We start from the raw sequence: 24,634 nt of genomic DNA on the forward strand, positions 1-24,634 counted from the left end.
GTATATATAGGTAAACAATTGCCATTAACATTATATATAAGTATATACTCGTAACAACCTGACGTTCAACTTTATCAGGCAGAAGTTTCTCTCGGTTTCAGAGAATTGCTCATCACTACCCGCAGATCTTTATCGGTTTCAGCAGATTTTCCCATCAGTGTCAAGACAGTTTCTGCTGCCATCAGGCCTGAAAATCTGTGCGTTCGTGCCAGAGACGGGCGAGGGGGTGGGGTGAACAAAGGGGATCGGCAGATCCCCTCGGCTGGGGGCGGGGGGGCCGAATCATTATGGCCGTGTTAGTGGGGGCCTGAGCTCCCCCTCCTCCTAAAGACGAGTCCCCGACTCTTCCCTCCTGAAGGGGAGACCCAGCTGCAGGGTGACGGTTGTCCCTTCCCTGAAAGAAGGGCTGTCTCTTATACACATCTAGATGTGTATAAGAGACCGATCCAAGACAACTCCAACCCGAGGCAACTCCAACCCGAGGCAACTCCAATCCAAGACAACTCCAACCCGAGGCAACTCCAATCCAAGACAACTCCAACCCGAGGCAACTCCAACCCGAGGCAACTCCAACACGAGGCAACTCCAACACGAGGCAACTCCAACACGAGGCAACCCCAACACGAGGCAACTCCAACCCCAGGCAACCCCAACCCGAGGCAAACCCAACCCGAGGCAACTCTTACGCGAGGCAACTCCAAACCGAGGCAATTCCAACCCGAAGCTATTTCAACCCGAGGCTACTCCAACCCGAGGCAACTCCAACCCTAGGCAACTCAACCCGAGGCGGCAACTTTAACTCTGACGCAACCTCAATCGCGGTTTCGACGCAACCCTAACCGCGATCCAACGCGCAACCCGAAGATGTGGCAAACAAATGGTCTCATTTGGGGATTTAGAGCTTTGGCGAGGATCGCACGAGGCTTTTTAAGCCTCAAAAGAGGGGAGGAGACATTGGGGGCTCAGGGTGGGGAACCTGCGAGGGCAGCACAAGAAGCCAACCTGAAGAAAAAAATGCGGGGACTTGGATTGTTTTGGCGACACGGAGACGTGAAGCGCGTCTGGGGACAGGGGGCTTGTTGCTACGAGAACAATGGGGACAAAATGTGGAGAAGGCGAGGATGACAAGGGGGTTTGTTGCTACGAGAATAATGGGAACAAAATGTGGAAATTTTGAGGGGGACATGGGGCTTGTTGCTATGAGAACAATGGGGACAAAATTTTGGCGAGGCGAAGGGAACATGGGGCTTGTTGCTATGAGAACAATGGAAACAAAATGTGGACAATTCGAGGGGGACATGGGGCTTGTTGCTACGAGAACAATGGGGACAAAATGTTGGCGAGGCAAGGGGGACTGAGCAGGGATTGTAACCACGACAGGAACGAGAACACAGCTGGAAACAAAGCAGAAAAAGTCTGACAAGTAGAAGTGTTGTGGGACAACGGTGTCTAAACTTTATCGGCTGGTTACAACTGAACATACCACAAAAGACACGTTATCCTTGGCAAACATACATGCATCTTTTTTCTTTACACATTTTTTATATCACATTTTTCCACCTCCGCGAATATTGTATTGTATAAGTAGCCCCTAATTTTTTAGAACCATTCACTAAAAAGGTACATCAATGTTTACTACAGAATGGTTTTAAAATCTAAACCAATCAGAAGAGATCCGGTTTTCATTATTACCAATTGAAATGGGGCGTTCAGAATACTAAAACAAACGTACAAGAAATAGAATACTAGATACGAATAATACCGTACGCCTAAACTAACTGAGTGAACAAATGTTTAAATTTCCAAACTAACTTTGCAACATAATGAATTCTAATATACGTAGTTGATAATAATCATACTAATACATACTTGGAGGACGAAATTTTCTATGCTTTAATATATTGTGACATTCTTACCTTCAGATTAACTGGAAAACAATTCAAGTTTGGGAACAAATTTCTCTCGTACTTCGGATGTCACATGTATGAGAAATACCGAAAAATTTGTACTCATTTTTCGTACATGCGGGATATAAACAAAGTTAATCGTAAAGTACGTAGCAGAATATAACCAGTCATAGCATTTTAAATATTTGGCCTGCTGCCAAATACACTATCATGAAACCAGTAGGTTATTCTATCTGGTGAGAGCTTCGGGCGATAAAATCAGGCTAAATGGACGCTGAGACTTCAGAAACATTTTAAAGCTCCCTCCCAACTTCTAATTATAATATGAATAACATGCACATAAATACCGGCGTCACTAGTGCCACTCGTCAGGTGCTAGCCGATACCGGCCTCACTAGTGCAGCACGTCAGGCACTATCTGATACCGGCCTCACTAGTGCCGCACGTCAGGCACTATCTGATACCGGCCTCACTAGTGCCGCACGTCAGGCACTATCTGATACCGGCCTCACTAGTGCCGCACGTCAGGCACTATCTGATACCGGCCTCACTAGTGCCGCACGTCAGGCACTATCTGATACCGGCCTCACTAGTGCCGCACGTCAGGCACTATCTGATACCGGCCNCACTAGCCGATACCGGCCTCACTAGTGCCGCAAGTCAGGCACTAGCCGATACCGGCCTCACTAGTGCAGCACGTCAGGCACTAGCCGACACCGGCCTCACTAGTGCCGCAAGTCAGGCACTAGCCGATACCGGCCTCACTAGTGCAGCACGTCAGGCACTAGCCGATACCGGCCTCACTAGTGCCGCAAGTCAGGCACTAGCCGATACCGGCCTCACAAGTGCCGCACGTCAGACACTAGCGGATACCGGCGTCACTAGTTTGCTTCCTCCCTCTCCCCTTCTTTCACCCTCACGTAACAGTCTTCAAGAGTCATCACAATTTGCCACCTTTATTCCCGCCTCAAAGGCGGCCAATTGCTGCTTTCAGGCCTACGCGGGGCGTCAAAAGCGTCCACGCAGCAACTGAAGCGTCCACGCGGCGACTGAAGCGTCCACGCGACGACTGAAGCGTCCACGCGACGACTGAAGCGTCCACGCGACGACTGAAGCGTCCACGTGACGACTGAAGCGTCCACGTGACGACTGAAGCGTCCACGCGACAACTGAAGCGTCCACGCGGCGACTAAAGCATCCACGCGACGACTGAAGCGTCCACGCGGCGACTGAATCATCACCCACTGAGCGGCTTCCTAGTCGCGCTGCGGGACCTACGGGAGGCGACGCTGCATGAAGGGGCGAGCAGGAGTGTCAAGTGGGGAGGCCGGGGGCATGAGAGGGCGAGCACCCGTACCCCCACAGCGGGAAGGGGCCAGAAGATAAAGGGAGGAGAGAGGGTCGGGTCACACTCGCAAGAAAAAAGAGAAAGTTTAGCGCTGGCGCTACGAGTTTCACTGAAAAATCGCCGCACTTGCGTTGTGATGTTTCTTGGATACCCCAAACGCCGCTGGCATCTTGGATACCCGCAACACAGCACACTGTATCATGTATACCTGCAACACACCACACGGTATCATGTATACCCGCAACACACCACACGGTATCATGTATACCTGCAACACACCACACGGTATCGTGTATACCTGCAACACACCACACGGTATCGTGTATACCTGCAACACACCACACGGCATCATGTATACTGCCACGACGCCGACAAAGCCGTGGCGTGCGCGGCACGGGCAGCAGGTGGCAGACAAGGTCGCGGTTGTTTACGCTCAGCGCAGAAGTTTACCTCAGCCTCGCTAGTTTACCCTCGTCACCCATAAGCCCCTCTCTTTGTGTACACTGAGAACACAGCCGCGTTGCGACGTCTTATTCCTCATTGTTCTACACCTGGGGCCGTCACAGTAAGGTCTCGTGGAGTTACGAAGTGGTAACTACATTTGCCAATTACTGGAGACCGGATTACCAAGCAGAACCCACTGATCACAGACAAGAAAAAGGCCGCTACATGTACTTGGGTCGCTATATACGTGTACTTGGGCCGCCATATACGTGTACTTGAGCCGCTATATATATACGAGTACTTGGGCCGCCATATACGTGTACTTGGGCCGCCATATACGTGTACTTGGGCCGCCATATACGTGTAGGTACTTAAGCCGCTATATACGTGTACTTCAGCAACTCACTGGCTGCTAACTTTCAGTCCCGCTGAAGTCCATCTTCAATATGTACATTATTTAATTTGTGAGAACAAAATAACATGAAACTTCAAGAACAATGGTATCTATCCTCAGATCACATGATACCGTGTTGAGTGTAAAACACCAGCAAAACTCAAGTCAGGTGTATTGAATTTGATATTCATCATCGATACCGGAACGTCACTTTTCGTATCAACAAAGAAGGAAGATGCGTCGCTAGCAGCCAAGAAAGACAACGCACGGAATTGAACAGAGACAGAAGACACGAAGAGATAAGTTGGCAAGAGAAACGAATCAGGGAGAGACAAACTATAATTGATGCTTGAAGATGTTCGTTCGCACGGTTTTGTGCAAGGAAAATCTTCAATATATTCACTATTCTACACCCATCTAAACCCTATACGTGTCATGGCTAAAGCGAATAGGGTGAAAAATTTCCTTCACGGCAAGTAACACTTAACTGATACTTCACAAAAAACTCAAGAGTACATTGAAATGGTCATCAGCCAAGATCTTTCCTCGTCAAGAATCAACTTTCCAAGTGTGCTTATTCATTGTAATTGAAGACTAATTTACTATTTGGTCCCATAACGGAGGCCGTAAAACTAGTCGCTCGCTAACCGCCGGAAAACGTGTGCGTTGTACAATTTGTGCACATCGCCCTCGCCGACCGATCTCCGGCTAAACTCGTATCGCATTGTTCACAGTGTGATTATTATTATTATTATTATTATTATTCGTTGCGCTAACGAAATTTGCGGCAGTAAGGACAGCGTTGCTACAGAAGCACTACGTGGATATGTCGTCTGCGTCACAGTTTTTGGTGATAGCACAAACAATTCTGATCGCTCATGCTACAATGATAATAAACAATATGCGGATCGCCATTAACAGTATATATAGGTAAACAATTGCCATTAACATTATATATAAGTATATACTCGTAACAACCTGACGTTCAACTTTATCAGGCAGAAGTTTCTCTCGGTTTCAGAGAATTGCTCATCACTACCCGCAGATCTTTATCGGTTTCAGCAGATTTTCCCATCAGTGTCAAGACAGTTTCTGCTGCCATCAGGCCTGAAAATCTGTGCGTTCGTGCCAGAGACGGGCGAGGGGGTGGGGTGAACAAAGGGGATCGGCAGATCCCCTCGGCTGGGGGCGGGGGGGCCGAATCATTATGGCCGTGTTAGTGGGGGCCTGAGCTCCCCCTCCTCCTAAAGACGAGTCCCCGACTCTTCCCTCCTGAAGGGGAGACCCAGCTGCAGGGTGACGGTTGTCCCTTCCCTGAAAGAAGGGGATGATGAGAGGGGATGCATCCCCTCTCATCATCCCTGCAGGGAGGGAAGGGAAGATATGAGGCGCTAGATGAGAGCGCAGTCCGACGAAAAATTCCACATGCAAATCCCCTCCTTGGGGGAAGGGGGTTAGCTCTACATTACCCCTCCTCCCTCTGCATCAGGCGACCGGGCACGCCCCGTGGGGATGAGGTAGGATTCCACAGGCGAATAATGGGGAGTAATTGACGGGAGTCAACGAAGGGAATTGGGGCATAGCTGGGGAGTGGGATTGGTGGTGGAGTGGCCACCGCAGGCATGGGAAGGTCTCGTCAGATATTTAACACGTACGAGTGACTGTCTTATCCAGAACTTCGTATCGTGCACAATCGGTTAATAACGTAACGATAACGCACCAACAACGGCAACGATACAATAATTCTACAGCGCCAACAATAACGGAACGATACGAACATAGCGTCAATAACAACTAATTATATACAACAACTAATTATTATCCCTCAGTGCCAAAGATAACATAGCGATCATCACTCAGCGCCAAAGATAACGAAATCAAAGTCACGCACCCCCAACGATAATCGTTAGGACAACCTTACGGAGAGCTGACGCGGCCCTATAACCGGCCGACATAAGGACACAAGGCGGCATCTTCTGCCGGGAGGATGAAATATGATGAACAATTGAACATCAAACGCTCCATCAGCTGAGGAATTAAACTTAGCTCTCATTGTAGAATGTAGAGATAAGTTTGACATTATATATGTTAATCAAAATTAAATGCGAAGGACTATCTGTATTTGAATGAAGAAAATACGACAAAGGACTTGTATGCTAAGAAGTGAAGATAAGATCTCATTAACGAGACGACTAAAATGAGGTATAATGATCAACGCTGAACGCATCAAGTTCTCTATGAAGCTTGCGGCCATACACGATCGCTGAGAATCTTTTTTAACAAACTAGAAGCAACCGTAAAATTACGTTGCAGCAAATACCCGAGATCAGGTCTGGGCGGCGGCAGAAGCGTCAGCAATATTGTTATGTATTATCACCCGCATAGTACACATGATATATATGGTGTGAAAGGAACTATCAACTTAAAATAGCAATATATGACATTTCGGCGCAAAAAGTTTCGGAAAATAAACTCTTCCATTGAGATTCATTCACAGACCGCGATCCTGTGTATATATTGTTGTTATACTTAGTAAGCACTATGAACAAATATGAAGCCTTCATCAGCATTTCATCCCGCCTGCAGTCAGTCACCGGCACTGGGGGTCATCAGAGCAACGCAACAATCGCCGTTCGTCAGAAAGTTGGAACTAGCGCCCTGTGGTTAGCGTCGCTTAGCGCACCTGTGACGAGCGTGTGTCACGCCACACGCGAGTACCACACACGCGCTACACACGAGTACCACACACACGCGCGCTACACACGAGTACCACACACGCACGCAACACACGACTACCACACACACACGCGCGCTACTCACGAGTACCACACACGCGCTACACACGACTACCACACACACGCGCTACACACGAGTTCCACACAAACAAGAGGGGCATATCCCCAGTAGAGGCAGTTGAGTCTTGGCAAGCATGGGCACGGGAAGCCAGCAGGCAGCAGGGCCCCACACGGAGGACATGCCAAGCCCGGACGGCACTCGAGTTCGCCGTCGCGTTTGTTGACATAAAACGTCCCGGCATCCCCCGGGGGCTGTTGTGCAACGTGGGTGGTTACAACGCTCTAACGTAGGCTGGTTCAACACTCCCAACAATGACAGGTTCAATACTGCCCACGTTGACAGGTTCAATACTGCCCACGTTGACAGGTTCAATACTCCCCACGTTGACAGGTTCAATACTGCCCACGTTGACAGGTTCAATACTCCCCACGTTGACAGGTTCAATACTGCCCACGTGGACAGGTTCAATACTCCCCACGTGGACAGGTTCAATACTCCCCACGTTGACAGGTTCAATACTCCCCACGTGGACAGGTTCAATACTGCCCACGTTGATAGGTTCAATTCTCCCCACGTTAACAGGTTCAACACTACCCATGCGACCTGCTTCAAAAATCATCACGTGGGCCGTTTCAACACTCCACACCTGGGCAGATTACTGATCTAATATCCTCACAGTACCTTTATCCCCAAACCTCCCCAACCACAACACCCATAACGTCCCTGCATTCACCCACCCACTACCATTACCCGAATGCCCCTTCCTCAATCCCCTGCAATACCCCTAAAAACCTGCATTCGTCCTTGCCCCGAACCTTTCCCCAGTATACGTACTCCCAAGGCTTTATCTCCGACCACATTCCCCTCAAAGTCCCCACTCCCTCTGACCATCCCATACCCCTCATCTCTCTAAACTTGGATATCCTTCACCACACCTCCACGCGCCCCATCACCTCCCCTCCCCAGTACTCAATATCCCAAGGGCGCTGGCGCCGAGTTTGGTTGCCGTTGTGTTGACGACTGGCGCCAGAATAAGGGGAAAGCAAAGGGGAGTGAGGGGGGCTAAGGGGGAGCTCCTGGAACGTTGTTACCTCTCTTCCTTCCCTCCCCGTCGAGAGGATGACAGGCTCCCCATAAAAGGAGCTTCCATAAACAGCTTTCGCCTTCAAACTACGCGCTGCAGGACAGGATGGCTGGTTAAGTGGCAATATTCAGTGCAGCGCACCTGCGTGCTGAATATTGCACGCTACCGTGTCAGCGTAGCCAGCGTTTCTAACGCTAACAGCGCTAGCCAACCAACGTTTCAGCGTTCTTGACATTATAGCGCTGCCAGCGTATCAGCGATACCCAGCAAGTATCAGCAGCTGACATAATAAACGCACAATTCAAATGTGTCTGCGTGGATGTGACCATGATAAATAATAAACTATGCTTTCGCAAGTAAACAGAATTCAACAAACTTAAGACGCTGAACTTGTAACTTTCCAGTACTGTTAGAATCCCATCCTGGAGCAGAACTATAAAAACTTAAACTTAACAACCCATAACAGCTTAAGTTCACGTAGCGGCTCATTTCTCATCCCTAATTGGAAATCAAAGCTTGAAAAGCGGTCAGTAATTGGCTGACTGAATTACGAACTCGTAACTATTTTGGATAATACTGCCTCTAATAATAATTTTCAGGAAAATCTTTCAGGAATAAATTAGAAAATAACGCAGTGGTGCAATATAAAGCTCGATAATCATTATAAAAAAATCAATAACCAGTGTACTATGTCAACTATCCTGCCTATGAGCAACGACGTATCCTTGATACCAGTGTTTCGTGGAGGGGGTGAAAATACATAGAATCCCATCCTGGAGCAGAACTATAAAAACTTAAACTTAACAACCCATAACAGCTCAAGTTCACGTAGCGGCTGATTTCTCATCCCTAATTGGAAATCAAAGCTTGAATAGCGGTCAGTATTTGGCTGACTGAATTACGAACTCGTAACTATTTCTGATAATACTGCCTCAAAAAATTTCAGGGCAATCTTTCAGGAAGAAATTAGAAGATAACGAATCGGTGCAATCTAAAGATCAATAATCATTATATAGCAGCAATAACCAGTGTACTATGTCAGCTATCCTGCCTATGAGCAACGACGTATCCTTGATACCAGGGTTTCGTGGAGGGGTGAAAATACAGAATATAGTTTTAATTTAGCCTCGTATTTTGAAGGGGATTAAATATACGCATTTCTTTAAAATTTAGCTTCGTACTTGGAGGGGTGAAGATATATGTCCAAAGTTTTGAATTAGGTTCTCAGTTGAAAGGGTTAAAATAAATGACTATCGTTCTAACTTAGCTTCGTATTTCAAGAGATGAGAATAAGTGACAATCGTTTTAATTTATCAATGAAAATGAAAGGGTTAAAATACCGTACTTCTATAGTATTTGATTAATATATGTAATTACTGATGTTGACATTTGTCTGAGAAGTGAATAATTTAATTTGCACGGCAATGTAAACATCTCTTGGGAGCGCTGCTGTACAACATAGCAGCCATAACACTTGTGTATAGTAAACAGCGTTTAAAAACCTACCGTCAGCGCCGGACGAATCATTCATTCAGGATCAACGCAATTCCTTCGTTGAAATGAAGAGTTCTATTTGGGTTTAGGTAAGAATAACATTGTGAATGAAAAACCAAATGTTTGGGTAACGAGCTTCCTCACTACAAATGTTTGGGGAAGTTCGACTCACCCCGTAAAAATAGCATTGTATATGAGCGATGAAATGTTTCCTTGTGAGGAGGTTGACTCGCCCGAAGGATTGGCATGGAAACTAAGAGGCCTAATAGGAAAAATATTTACTCGTTCCGTAGGAATAACACAGTGAATGAGACCAACATTTTCGGTAAAGGCAATGAAGAGGGTTGACTAAGCCGTAGGAATAGCATTGCGATAGAGACCAATTGTTGTAAAAGACCAGAGAAGTGTTGTCTCCTCCGTAGGAATAACACTTAGAATGAAACGAAAAATTTCGGTACGAACAATTGAGAGGATTAACTTGCCCCGTAGTAATAGCATTGCAAGCGAGTAACTGAAGTTTTGAGCATGAGAAATGGAGCGGATTGACTCGCCTCGTAGGAATAACGCTAGGTGTTAGCAGAAGACCGAGTGAGTAGGAATCGCGCAATAATCAGGCAAGTAGGAGGCTACAACTGCCAGGAATTCGCTGAGTCAGCGCGACTGTGGGATAAGTCGAGCTGCGCTCTGATTGGTCAGAAGGCAGTCACGCGCTGACCAATAGCAGCACTTGTGTCACGACGCACACGGTGAAGACACTTGTGCCACGACGCACACGGTGAAGACACATGTGCCACGACGCACACGGTGAAGACACTTGTGTCACGACGCACACGGTGAAGACACTTGCGCCACGACGCACACGGTGAAGACACTTGTGCCACGGCGCACACTGTAAAGACACTTGTGTCTCGATGTTCTCGTAGTCCCGAAACGTAACATCAACACAGTTTTGTCTGTCTCTTATACACATCTAGATGNAATTTGTGTTGTGGAGTTGCGTGCACAACACAACACCCAGGCTGCCGCTGTTGATGTTGTTGTGCCGTCACGCAGCGGCGGTGGTGGGGCTACTTCCTGTCGCGTCCCTTGCCTCCTTCCCATAATTGTAGCTCCCACCCTTACTCCCCTCCCCATTTCTGTCCTTATTCAATACCTCACTGTTCTATATATACATATACATGAGTCTTCCCTCTTTTCTTTCCCTCACTGTTTCCTCTCACCATCCACGCACTCTCCTCTACATCACTTTCATCCCCAATTTTCTTCCTCGTCATATCTACGACACTCCCTCTCCTCTCTTCCAGCTCTTTTCTCCCTCTCTTCTCTCGACCCCCCACTCATCCCCGCCCCCAACACTCTCATCCCTCCCCCCAAACGGGGGTCATTAAGGGAAATGAGGATGAGGGCGCTCAGTTTTTCTGCCACCGCTGGGCGGCTTTTCCCTCTCGACGATTTCGGGATTTTCTGGACCGAACTGCAGCGCCTGGGCACCTGGACCTGGTGGGGCCTGCAGTTGGCGGAGCCTTCAGTTGGTGGGGCCTGCAGTTGGCGGAGCCTTCAGTTGGTGGGGATTGGCGGGGCCTGCAGTTAGTGCTTGGTGGGGCCTGCAGTTAGTGCTTGGCGGGGCCTGCAGTTGGTGGGGCCTGCAGTTACTGCTTGGTGGGGCCTGCAGTTGGCGGAGCCTTCAGTTGGTGGGGCCTGCAGTTAGCGGGGCCTGCAGTTGGCGGGGCCTGCAGTTAGCGGGGCGGGCCTGCAGTTGGTGGGGCCTGTATTTGTAAGGGTGTGGAGGGTGAGGGGAGTGTGTTGTGTTCACGTGATAATGGTTCATGTTTGGTGTGATTAGTTCGTGCTCTTGAGGACAACAGAGCACAAGGCTCGCTTTCTAGTTGTAAACAGCATTCAACTGTTCATTTGAAGAGCATTCAACAGTTCATTTTATAGAGGAGAACAGCACACAGCTATGGAGCGCTGGCTTGAGAGCTCTTATGTATAAAAATCAAGTTATGTTGGTGGGGAGAAGCTTGCATCAAACATCGGCTCCAGCCAGCAGACTAGCAAACAAATATTCTCGGCAACAAACACCAGCAAACGAATATTCTCGGCCACAAATACAAGCAAACAAATATTCTCGGCAAGAAACACCAGCAAAAAAATATTCTCGGCAGCAAACGAATATTCTCGGCAAAAAACACCAGCAAAAAAATATTCTCGGCAACAAACACCAGCAAACAAATATTCTCAGCAACAAACACAAGCAAATAAATATTGTCGCGAACAAACACCAGCAAAAGAATATTTTCGGCAAAAAACACCAGCGAACGAATATTCTCGGCAAGAAACACCAGCGAACAAATATTCTCGGGAGGAAACACAAGCTAGCGAATGCTCTCGGCATGATACCCTAGAAAACAAAAATTCTCGGTAGAAAACAATAACAGCTGAATATTCCCGGCAGGAAACAAATTAATATTTTTAGACGCCGGCACAGCAAAACGTCTGAAAAACTCGGCCTAACAAGAAATTCCAGTCCACGCGGACGTAAAAAATGGAGGGAAAAGTCCACTTTTGACGCTTAGGCCTCTTGAAATGAGGCTGTGAAATGCAGGGACATACATGAAGCTCAGTGTTACGCGCGTTGTTTTAACTGATGAACAGCGGGATAAACTGGCTGCTTCGGACGGTTGGAACGGGGGTTGGGTTGGAACAGACGTTGGGTTGGAAGAAATTGAGTTTTAGCAGAGGTTGAATTTGATGTAAGATTGGGTTGTAAAGGCAGTAAACCTGAGAATGTGATGTGAGCGTCATCTTTGATGACGAGCGAGTGGCTCACTCTGGGCGCGTCTGCATTTTTCGATGTCATTCTGGGGGTAGCGGCACTCGAGGGCCGTCGTGGGCCCTAGTGTTGTGTCAGATGAATTAACACCGCCAACAGAAACACCATGTAGCAAATCATAGGTGAGGAGAAATAGCAGACTGACTGTGGTGCGTGGAGGCGTGTGTGGCGTGTGGAGGCGTGTGTGGTTGTGTGGAGACGTGTGTGGTGTGAGAGAGAATGTGAGGTGAGGAGGAATAGCAGACTGTGTGTGGGGACATGTGTGCATGTGTGTGACTGACACACTGATGTCAAGCTTATATCGAGGCTCTTGACGCACCGCAATGTCATCCTTGATGAGCACCGTCTTTGCAGCTCCAACACTTAGGTGTCAGCAGCATACTTTAGTTTAGTATTCATGCCAAATGAAGCTCTGTTACCACGGCTTCAACAGCAGCCTTTGACTTGATATTCATGCCACATAAGTCACTTTGCACTCGGCAAACGTCCTCAAACAATTTCTCGGCTCGCTGGACTCAGCAAGGCAATAACTTGGCCCGGGAGCACATTGTTCACCCGATTTGCATCACACACACAGCGAGCTCCTGGGATCATTAAACCCAAAGTTCGTGTCGAGAGCGCAATTCTCGTGGAAGTCGGCAATGCGGGAGGCAGTGAACGCCGAGCTGGGACCATCAAAAGGCTAAAGCAATCGAGAGCTTTGCGGTATCAACGTAGAAACGAACGGTCTAAGTGACAACGAATACATCAACTTCGCGATTTAATGCAGCATAAATTTAAACTTCGAATATGTTATTATCGTGAATGCTAATGCAACATTTGAAGAATTTTTTAAAGAAGGACATTTCGCTCGTGATGATATAATTTTAATATAGAAGACCTTTTAGACCTTTTCTAGGACGGGCCTGTAATTCGTGAATTCATAAATTTGAGATATTAGCACACCTTAATGGTAGCTAATATCCTCGGAAATATGACACTAATGATACAAGAAGTAATTGTTTGGGCATTTCTTGGCACGGAAGTAGGATCTGATAGGAGCCTCTCTCCCCCAGCGTTGCAGGGCCATCGCTCAGCGTCCGCCGTGGGTAACAACTCATTTCTCTGCGTCAAACGAGAAAAATTCCAGCCTGTGCGGCCTAAACGGCCTTGACCTACGCGGCCTAAACAGCCCCAACCTACACGATCTAAATGACACTGACCTACACGACACATACGATCTCGACCTACACGACCCATACGATCTCGACCTACACGACTCATACGATCTCGACATACACGACCCATTCGATCTCGACCTACACGACTCATACGATCTCGACCTACACGACCCATACGATCTCGACATACACGACCCATTCGATCTCGACCTACACGACTCATACGACCCCAACCTACACGACCCAAAAGGTGTCGAAGGCTGGCCTGCGCGGCCTAAACTACCCTGACCTACGTGAACGACACATCCTGCAAGACAAACGCAGCCTTCTTGGTCTGTATTAATTAACCTATACAGACAAGACGGTCTGCATCACACAAACGGTCTATACAAGTCTGTGACTAACGCGGCCTACACTTCATCCCGTTCACAACACGCTCACCACCATACGCACGTGCTCACGCACCACACACGCGCTCACGCACCTCACACGCGCGCTCACGCACCACACACGCGCGCTCCCGCACCACACACGCGCTCACGCACCTCACACGCGCGTTCACGCACCTCACACGCGCGCTCACGCACCACACACACGCGCTCACGCACCACACACGCGCGCTCACGCACCATACCCGCGTGCTCACGCACCACACACACGCGCTCACGCACCACACACGCGCGCTCACGCACCACACACGCGCGCACGCACCACACACACGCGCTCACGCACCACACACACGCGCTCACGCACCACACACACGTGCTCACGCACCACACACGCGCNAATTTTTTGTTGCAGAAAGTCATAGCCTCACTGTTGAGTCATGGGCATGACATCACTCACAACCTCTGCACCTGTCTCTTATACACATCTAGATGTGTATAAGAGACAGCCTCACAACCGTACCTCCTCACAACCGCACCTCCTCACAACCGTACCTCCTCACAATCGCACCTCCTCACAACCGCACCTCCTCACAACCGCACCTCCTCACAACCGTACCTCCCCACAATCGTACCTCCTCCTAACCGTACCTCCCCACAGCCAATCAGGAGGGGGGCATGTAGGAGGCAGGCAGAGGCAGAGGTGAGGCTGATATGAGGCAGTGCTGGTGGGGGTTTCAGATAGCAGCGATAAGACTAGGCCTGAGCCACGCTACTTCTCGTCCCTGCTTCACGGCACAGCGTTTTTCTGGGGACGTTTTCACAAACCTCGACATGCCACAAACCCAATCATGCCAGGCAATTGATACACAAACTTTTTGTGGGGGGAATCGTGTATTTTCAACAGTATCTACGATTTTATAGTGCTTTTTGATTTATATTTCAAATATATATAATATTCTAGTATAATATAACTCACTAAGTGAAATTAAAAGAAATCATCAGTAAGTTACTTAAGCAAATTATAGAATAAATAATATGAACAATTGAAAGTGTTTGATCAAATAACATTTTATGCTCATGCATTTCAACTCTAGCTCCAATGGTTTCCTATTTTATAAAAAAATTCCTGAGAAAAGATAGAGCAGCACTATGGCACAAGCATTGAACTGGGTTCTATGTCCACCCTCGTTAATCAGTATTAACTTCAGTGCTACCTACTTCGGGTAGTGAAAACGAAGTTATTGTATGAATGTATGTATGATGGCAGCAGAGTGTTAGATGTGAGGGCATGGTCGCTGGGTTTAAGAGGACAAACATAAAAGAATGACGGAAAACATGAATGTTATGTTCGAGTGTGAAGAAAACCGTGGAGCCTCTGAAGTAGGAATGTGGAGTGTGTATGAGGGAAGAAAACAACTAGTGACGGAGGTTCACAATAATGGGGGAGAGGATGAGTATAATGGCGGGGGGTGAGAGTGAAGAAGTGAGGAGTAAATTGCAATGATTGAGGGTTTGTTAGAGGAAGCAGCTGTGTTTGCGATTGACAGGACAAAATTATACTTGGCGAGCGTGTGGAGACTTTGAAAGGCATGATGCCGATGGCAAGAATGAAGTCTTGATGATCAGTGAAATAAAAATTAAACAAAAATGTAGATATAAAAACACTCGCAATAACACTCGAACGACAAGTGTTTATCTGCCCTTTGTTTCGTTTCTGGTTAACGATGTATATATTATGCATATGTTCATTTTTTCATTCATTCTTTTAGTTTTATTGGATTAAATTTAGTAGACACTTAAAATGACACTTATATGACGTATACACAAATGCGTTGTCACACGCATACACCACGCACGTCACACGCACACACCACGCAAGTCACATGTACAGTTGTACACACGTCACACGCACGGCACACGCACAAACGCCACTCGCATCACAAACATTGACATCAAATACGTAGCACAGACACACACCACGCACGCCACACGCACACATGTCACCACAGCTGGAGCAAAATGAACCTCGATCTCCAGTTCGTCATAACTACATAGAGATGATCCAGCAGCTGTGCAGGAATAACCTGCCCTGACACAGCTCCCACCGTCCTGGTCTAACGCCTTGGTCGCAGGATAGAAGGATTGTGCTTAGTGTACCAAGACTGATCAGGGTGTATGTGTGAAGGTGGGTGTATATGTGTGTGCGTAGGTGTATATGTGTGTGCGTAGGTGTATATGTGTGTGCGCGGATGTATACAAGTGTATGTACGGGACACATGGATGAACATGACATGTGTAACATGACATGACATGGATGAACATGACGAAAATCACAGGTGTGGATTAGTAATGAAATATTTTCATTTATTTTCATTTCTCAGTTACACCAGGAGCTTTCCCTATACTTTTGTAACTGCCAGTTTCCCGCTAGATTAAACATTTTTTAACTAATTGTAACTAAAACAGCCAGGACCTCAAATTTATCCGAAATACGTGACTATCCCTTCTAAATCTACTGATATTCTTGATCTAGCAAGTGGCATAACTGGCCTGGATCGATACTAGACATGTGAACCACCATTCCCAGAAATCCATTCTATTATCGTGTCACCACCCTGTCGTGTAACAGACCTTTGCATCGTCACAGTCCTTATAACCATTGTAATAAGAATTGAATGGTTTTATTTAATCACCATTATTATTTAAATAGTATAGCCAGCATTTAAGCTATATCGCGAAAACTCCGCCATCTGGGGAATTTGTCGTTATTATCACACTGGTCTTAGTCATGTTACGCTTAAAATATATCGGCGATGAATGAATTAAAAGATTACTAAGTTACTCCGTAGCAAGGGATGGAGTGATTGTCAATAGCAAAAATAAATTTAACTCAGTAGTACTAACTGCATGGAGTGACAGAGAGCGCATTCCTCGTCGACGAAAACGTGAAGTCACGGACGGACAGATAGATAGACGGACATGAGCACAATAGCTCCTTTTTTTCCATAAATGAGAAAATGCGCAAAAAAGTTGCCTGAAGCAATCGTGAAGATCAAACCGCGTTGTTCACATCGCATGCCGCAATCGGTATATATAAATATATATATTACTTAAAACCATTCTTACCATCAATATGATTCTGTATCATGTTGTCCAAATAAAATTCATAACCTACCATAACCTACATCGCCAACGGTCAATAAGTAAATTACAGCACAAGGACATGTTGCTTGTCCGAACACCTTAAACTGTTGATAGTTTCTTAGACCTTCATGTCTTTATAAAGCTTTCACAGATCAATTTTACTCATTCGAAAATATACACGCTAAATTTTACCCTTTCGAAAAATATAAATATATCTAAGCTACATTCAATGCCGGCAGGTTACTAGCATGCCAAGTTTAATCAAATTGCATAGAGGCTTTCAGATTCAGCTTACATGGAGTAGATTCAGCTTGAATTTATAGTATATCCGACCGGCTTATTTTTATTATGCATTCAGTTTGTGTGAGTACGTATGTTCATCAGGTATGACGCGTAAATTCAAGCCACACCGACTGGTTCTGAAGGCTACCTAACTGAAGCAGCTCTGTCCATCGACGACTCGGTAACGGCCGTATCAGCCACTATCTCCGGCGTCTGCTTTGTCTTGCGCGTTATCTTGATGACTCAGCCGCCAGTACAGGGCTGAAGATAAGAAAACCGCTCACCACACACGCAGCTCTAGAGCAAACCAACTCCATCAATCCCGCATCATACACGCAGCCCTCGGAAAACCAAGTCCATCACCTCTCATCACACATGTAGCCCTCGCAAAACCAAGTCCATCACCCCTCACCACACACACAGCCCTACAGCAAACACACTCCATCACCTCTCATCACACATGCAGCCATAGGGAAACCAACTCCATCATCTCTCACCACACACTCAGCCCTCGGCCGAGCCTCTGCACTCATGACACCCCATTGTCGCTCACCACACACACAGCCTAATGTGATGAGAGTTGTATGACGAAGGTATGAAAAATTCAGAACAATTCATCACCCCAGGCCCCCTCCTCCCAGCCAGCTGCGCCACGTGCGCAGGTTCCTGTCTGGCCACACCTGCCGCGTATAGCTTAGAACTTCCTATAACAAGAATCTATATTAGCGCCCGCACTGTTCCCTCGCTCAGCGCCCGCACTGTTCCCCTCGCTCAGCGCCCGCGCTGTTCCCTCGCTCAGCGCCCGCACTGTTCCCTCGCTCAGTGCTGTTAGCCCCTGACACGCCCAATGCCGCTGCTAACCCAACAGTCCGCGGCTCCCCAATTCCGCTGAGCTCTCGGCAACGCAGGAAGCCTAAGTTCGGCCGCGGCACAAGGGAAAAAATTAATAATCGCGGCAACGAGCACAACAAAGACAACAAGCACAACAGACAACAGCCACAACGAAGACAACAAGTACAACAGACAACCAGCACAACGAAGACAACAAACACAACGAAGACAACAAGCACAACGAAGACAACAAACACAACAAGCACTCTAAAGACAACAAGCAGAACAAAGCCAACAAGCACAACGAGGACAACAACAACGCGTCGCTTGTCCGCACACCAATAAGCAAAAAACCGCGGACTGCGGCCGTAATGAACGGCTTCCGAGCGCCATCAAAAATACGAGAAAAAAATGCTCGAGCATCGGGCGTTGTGCCGCGGTCGTAAGTTGTGTTGTGGTCGTAAGTTGTGTTGTGGTCGTAAGTTGTGTTGGGGTCGTAAGTTGTGTTGTGGTCGTAAGTTGTGTTGTGGTCGTAAGTTGTGTTGTGGTCGTAAGTTGTGCTGTGGTCGTACGTTGTGCTGTGGTCGTAAGTTGTGCTGTGGTCGTAAGTTGTGCTGTGGTCGTACGTTGTGCTGTGGTCGTACGTTGTGCTGTGGTCGTACGTTGTGCTGTGGTCGTACGTTGTGCTGTGGTCGTAAATTGTACAATGGTCGTCAGTTGTAAAATGGTTCTAAGTTGTAAAATGGGTGTAAGTTGTAAAATGGGTGTAAGTTGTAAAATGGTCGTAAGTTGTAAAATGGTCGTAAGTTGTAAAATGGTCGTAAGTTGTAAAATGGTCGTAAGTTGTAAAACAGGTTAAGTTCTAAAATGGGTGTAAGTTGTAAAATGGTCGTAAGTTGTAATAAGAGTGTAAGGTTGTACAATGGTCGTAGGTTGTACAATGGTTGTATAGGTTGTAAAATGGGTGTAAATTATACAATAGTCGTAAATTGTGCAATGGTCATACGTTCCACCCTCCACCCAGCAGTTCACATGAACTGAACCCAAGTGAACGGATGTGTCTGGTTTACAGCACCATAAATGTTCCTTCGTACCGGCCAGCCGTGACACTTAAATAACTCAAGCTGTCCTGAGCAGCATTTCAACCGGAACAGCATTGAGATTTCAAACCAAACCAGCCAATAAGAGCATGGGAACAGGATTTATGGCCATCGTTGTAATCAAATTGTAAATCAAAGTGATAGCTTCCAGTCACCCGCCACTTGAAGGCGAAGTGGTAGTCTTATAACTGACTAGAGTCTAGAGCCTCTGTTTCCATCAGTAGCGTTGCAGCAAATAGGTAGTTACAGGTTATCCTAATTCCTAATTTAGTCGAGTTGTAGCGATGTTCGTACCTCAGGGACGACCGTAAATGTCCAGTAGAACATCTTCATCAGTTAATTAATTACGCGTCTGTCGGTTTACTACTATTGTAATTTTTGGCTGATAGAGTCTAGACTTTGCCAATATACAGAAGATGGAGGCTTCCTGTCAGCGTGGGCATCGCTAACTTTCGAGTTGGTGCACGATAAGTGGAGATGGAGTGAGTAATGTTAGGTAAATCGGCCGGTGGGCATTGTCAGCTCGCGTTAAATATTTACCGTAGATCATAACTTAACACAAAAGCTTTGATAATTGTCCACGAAAAAGTAAGATACTCACAAGAGGAAAAAGAGGCGGCAGGGCAGACGAGAAGTTGCAGGTAGTAGTAGTTCCCCCACAGCAGCTGGCCTACAACCTCTGCACTGGTCACGCTGGCTTCACTACAAACCACTTCTATATACTTTATTCCTAATAAACCTTTTTCATCACGCGTCAAAATAAGCACGTTGTTAACATTTTGACAAAGCTAGACACACCATTACAACATAACGACTTCTGATCTGCACTTAAAACTAGAGATTTAGCGCCTGGAGAGCCACGCTATTCACCGGTCAAGCAGCGTCGCCAAACCTCCCACCTTTACTGCTCGAGAAACACTGAGTCTGAGCTCAGTGAGCTGTAACGGAACGGGACGCACTGGGGGAATAATTAGTGAAGAGTTACCCTAAATGCCAGCGAAATTAGAAAAATTTTGTCACTTTCACAACGATTGCTGTTTTTCTATCAATTTTTTTGCAATAAGTTGTATGGTTTTATTATAAGTAAAATTAGGATTGAACCAAACCAAACCGACAACAGTTTTAAGATAACGAGTTACGCTCAGCGCAAGACGATCTGCCACTGGACAGAGTGCTTGAACTATTTATAATCAATTATTCGATTGTTACGTTTTCAACAAGTTACAAAAAATAAAAATATACTACTTTATTTTAAATTTATTAAATGTCTTTTTCATCTCTTCAGTATGAGCTATTGACCCATATTACCTTATTTATGGCTAAAATTTCCACAGTTGAATTGTTTCATATATTCTTAAAATTATCATAACAATTATTTCATTTCAATTTAATTAGATTTGTGAAAAATGAATCATTGTGAAATGACGCATTATTGCTCAGGATCCAAAATTTGTGCAATACTAGGATCCTGTTTATCGAAAATCACGGTAAAAAATAAATTAATTCGAGGAAAGTTCTTGTCTTGACTCCCATATTACTTGCAACAAAATGTGCTCCCATTCGACTTTTGAACTCTCATTTGTCTAAAATGGTAAAAGTATTTTCATTCGTTTAGAAATTTAAGTAGTGCACCAAATTCAAAATTCAATCCCACCATTTGTAACCAGGTTTAAGTTCCTATATTCTTCTACTAAGAACGTAGCGCGAGTTGCAGGCAATATCCCGACACGATAAGTATCCTGGATACGCGCCCCATCCCGACACGATATGTAGCCTGGATACGCGTCCCTCCAGCCCTTATTTTCGCATGCTGATGCGTCAGGCTTCAAACACACACGAACTTTGACAACCCCAAAAGTAATAGAATAATTTGAATATTAATCAAATAACGAGCCCCTGTGGTGATCTGGAGCCGTACTATCAAATTTAGTTTCGATTTCGTAATTCCGTACGTCGATTTCGTAATTCCGTGACGTTTTTTGGAGCGAAACCCACTAATCACAGGCGAGAAATCGGCATGTTTAAAATCGAGCTCTAATTAAGGCTAACCGTTGTTCATATTGTTGAATTTCATCGAAACTTGGTTATGCGCTGAAAAAAAATAATATTTTGATCTATCAAAAATTCTTATTTCACACGAATGGTGTGAATCATTCATTGCGAATGTGGTGAAATATCCACAATATGAAAGTATAGGTTTTGATGGAAATGCTGGAGCAATTTCCCTGTGTCGTGCCGGTGATTTTCAATTAATAAGAGACATAAATCAATTTATATTAATTTTAATTATTCAAGACAGGTCATAGAAACTACAGTGGGTAATAGACTAACATACAGTATTTGTGGTGTGAGGAAGCAATTACGACATCTGCATATACCAGACCATTTTTTGCTTATTCTTTTTAACAGATTAGTCATCTCTAATTACGCGTCGAGCTGATCCGATGTTTCCCGACTTGCCGAACCTTGCAGTTGGAATGATTCGTTACAAAACTTCATTCATTGATAGCTTCCAAACACAGCTTGCGTATCTTGTTGATGCATCGAAGTAAGAATAAAAAAACTAGTATTTATATTAACTTTTCACCTTATGGCTGTCCTCTTCACCCGCCGATTGCGTTGCAATTTTTGTTGCTACACATAAATGCAAACCTGCGCCCATCACTGAAGAAACGGGCCCGCGGCCCGGGGCTGGCAGCAGCTTTAACGTAACTTCGCTGTGGGAGCTACTGCTGCTGAGGTGACCAGAGGAACACAGTGAACAAGCCAAAGCAGTGCCGGGGGTTGGGGCACTGAGTAGAGAACACGCTAGTTCCACAGAACTCTATCCATGTCCCCCAGATTAAAAATAAAGTCCTCACCTACATGGGTTGCAGGGGTTATGAAGGGTGGTTGCAAGGGTTGTCCGTTTTTGTAAGAAATCTCAACAAGAACCCTGTAGTGAAAGTTACCCTGAAAGTCCGACAAATACCCTAACTCTGCCCCTGCGTTCAAAAAGTAGCAATTTTTCTTATCAAATCTAGCATTTTATCGTCATAACGTGCATGAAAAGGATCAATTCTGTTAAAAATCATATTCATCCAAAATGTGAGTTTTATTCAATTCCTTTGAATTTCATGCAGTGAAATTCTTCATATAAACAAAAAGATACGAGAAAGTTTCAGCCGAGTTCCTAGCTGCTAGGTTATGAGCCATGTCAAATGCGTTCAACTTCATCAAGCACATAATCACAATATAAAAAATTCTCAAATTGAACTTCGAATCACTCGTTCTTATCGTTCAAATTCCAAAAATGTTTTAATTTCGCTTTATAATAAATGCCTTTATACAATAGATTGATTAAATCTTTTATTTGATAACGTTACATCACGGCACATTATTTGTGACAGTGTGTGAACGAGCTCACCTCAATCCTGCTGATGAGTACGAGAAGGAGACAGGGTGCGGGGGTCGGGGGGAACACTGAGGGTGTTTTGGGGGTCTTGTGACGCTGAAAAGTGGGGGAGGCGAGGCATAGAAAATGCTTGGCGCCAAAAAAAATCCCCCTCTACTCCTGCAACACACACAATCCAATTAATGGAAGAAGGTTCCTCACTACAATCTCTTATTGCCAGCATTTATTCGACAAATAGACATGAATTTATAAATTGTAATTAATCTGTACATGCTGATGCCGTGCTGTGCAGTACATGCTGCTGCCGTGCTGTGCTATTGCGCTGTGCTGTTCTGCTGCTGTCTTGTTGTGCTGCTGCCGTGCATTCGTGCTGTGCTGCTGCCGTACATTCGTGCTTTGCTGTTGCGCTGTGCTGTTGTTGTGTTGTTCTGCTGCTGACGTGCTGCTGCTGTGCTGTCGTGCTGTCCTGCTTCTATGTTGGCGTGCTGTGCATACAGCAACGATGGATAACGTATACAGGGGCTATATATACTGAGACGACTCATGTATGAATGATTTTTATAGAGAATATGTGCAGCCAAATGATGTTTATGTGGGTTATTGTTTGTGGGCACAGCCTGGTGATATTATATTTTAGCCCACGATAAGATCATGTATTTTAGCCCACGGTAAGGTCCTGTATTTTTGCCCACGACAAGATAATATATTTTAGCCCACGACAAGGTCATGTATTTTAGCCCACGATGGGGTCATGTATTTTAGCCCACGATAAGGTCCTGTATTTTAGCCCACGATAAGGTTCTGTATTTTAGCACACGACAAGATCATGTATTTTAGCCCACGATAAGGTCATGTATTTTAGCCCACGATAAGGTCATGTATTTTAGCCCACGATAAGATTATGTATTTTAGCCCACGACAAGGTCATGTATTTTAGCCCACGACAAGGTCATGTATTTTAGCCCACGATAAGGTCATGTATTTTAGCTCACGACAAGGTCATGTATTTAGCCCACGATAAGATCATGTATTTTAGCCCACGATAAGGTAATGTATTTTAGCCCACGACAAGGTCGTGTATTTTAGCCCACGATAAGATCATGTATTTTAGCCCACGATAAGGTCATGTATTTTAGCCCACGACAAGGTCATGTATTTTTGCCGCCGGTAAGATCATGTATTTTAGCCCACGACAAGGTCATGTATTTTAGCCCACGATAAGATCAATTATTTTAGCCCACGATAAGGTCACAAATCTTTATCGAGGGTTTGTGAGCGTGTGGCAACAATATTAGTATAATATAATAATAGCCATAATAATAATTGCCAACAAAGTGTTCTAGGCAGCTGAACAATTCCCATGTCAAAGTAAGTAGAGTCTAGATGGTCGAAAATCTTAGTTCAAGCTCATAACAAGCGATTGATGCGACAGTTGCTGGATCCATTTTAGAATATGTATGAAAATGTAGTATTTTTTTNAGACTAGATAAAGCTATGGAAAAATATATGTTCAGATTTGAAATGCCTAGCTCCTTATCGAACCCGGTGGAAGTCTAGTAGCTACATCAAACTATCGTCAGTCATGAAAAGATCCGGTCAAATGACACGATTTTAGATCTTCCGTGAACAAGGTACGGAAAGGAAAAGAATCGGCGACAGGCCACATCAGGCCTACGCTTCAGCGCCAAGAGCACTATGTTATGTTATTTCACCCATTGCGGACGATAGCCTGTCAACCCTCATGTTGGTGGAAAAAGTCTGCTGCGCTCTCTGAGAAGTAGCCGTAGCGTCTTGAGTCCAAAAATTATTGAGTAAAGTTAACTTGCCGATTGCGAACAGTCATTTATCAATCAACGAGTAACTTGAACTTGATAAGTTGGGCTATACTTCTATATTCACCTCGACTGTCCCGACAGCCTGAGTGCCTGACTATAAAAGCAAAGAGACCGTGCAGCCACTGCAGCGTCAGGCCGTCAGCCACCAAGCCCGACACCGCCAAGAACCCTGCTAATCATGCTGGCTTTCTCGCCGTTC

This window comes from Hyalella azteca, unplaced genomic scaffold (genome assembly GCF_000764305.2).
Source record: "Hyalella azteca isolate HAZT.00-mixed unplaced genomic scaffold, Hazt_2.0.2 contig663, whole genome shotgun sequence".
NCBI lineage: Eukaryota > Metazoa > Arthropoda > Malacostraca > Amphipoda > Hyalellidae > Hyalella > Hyalella azteca.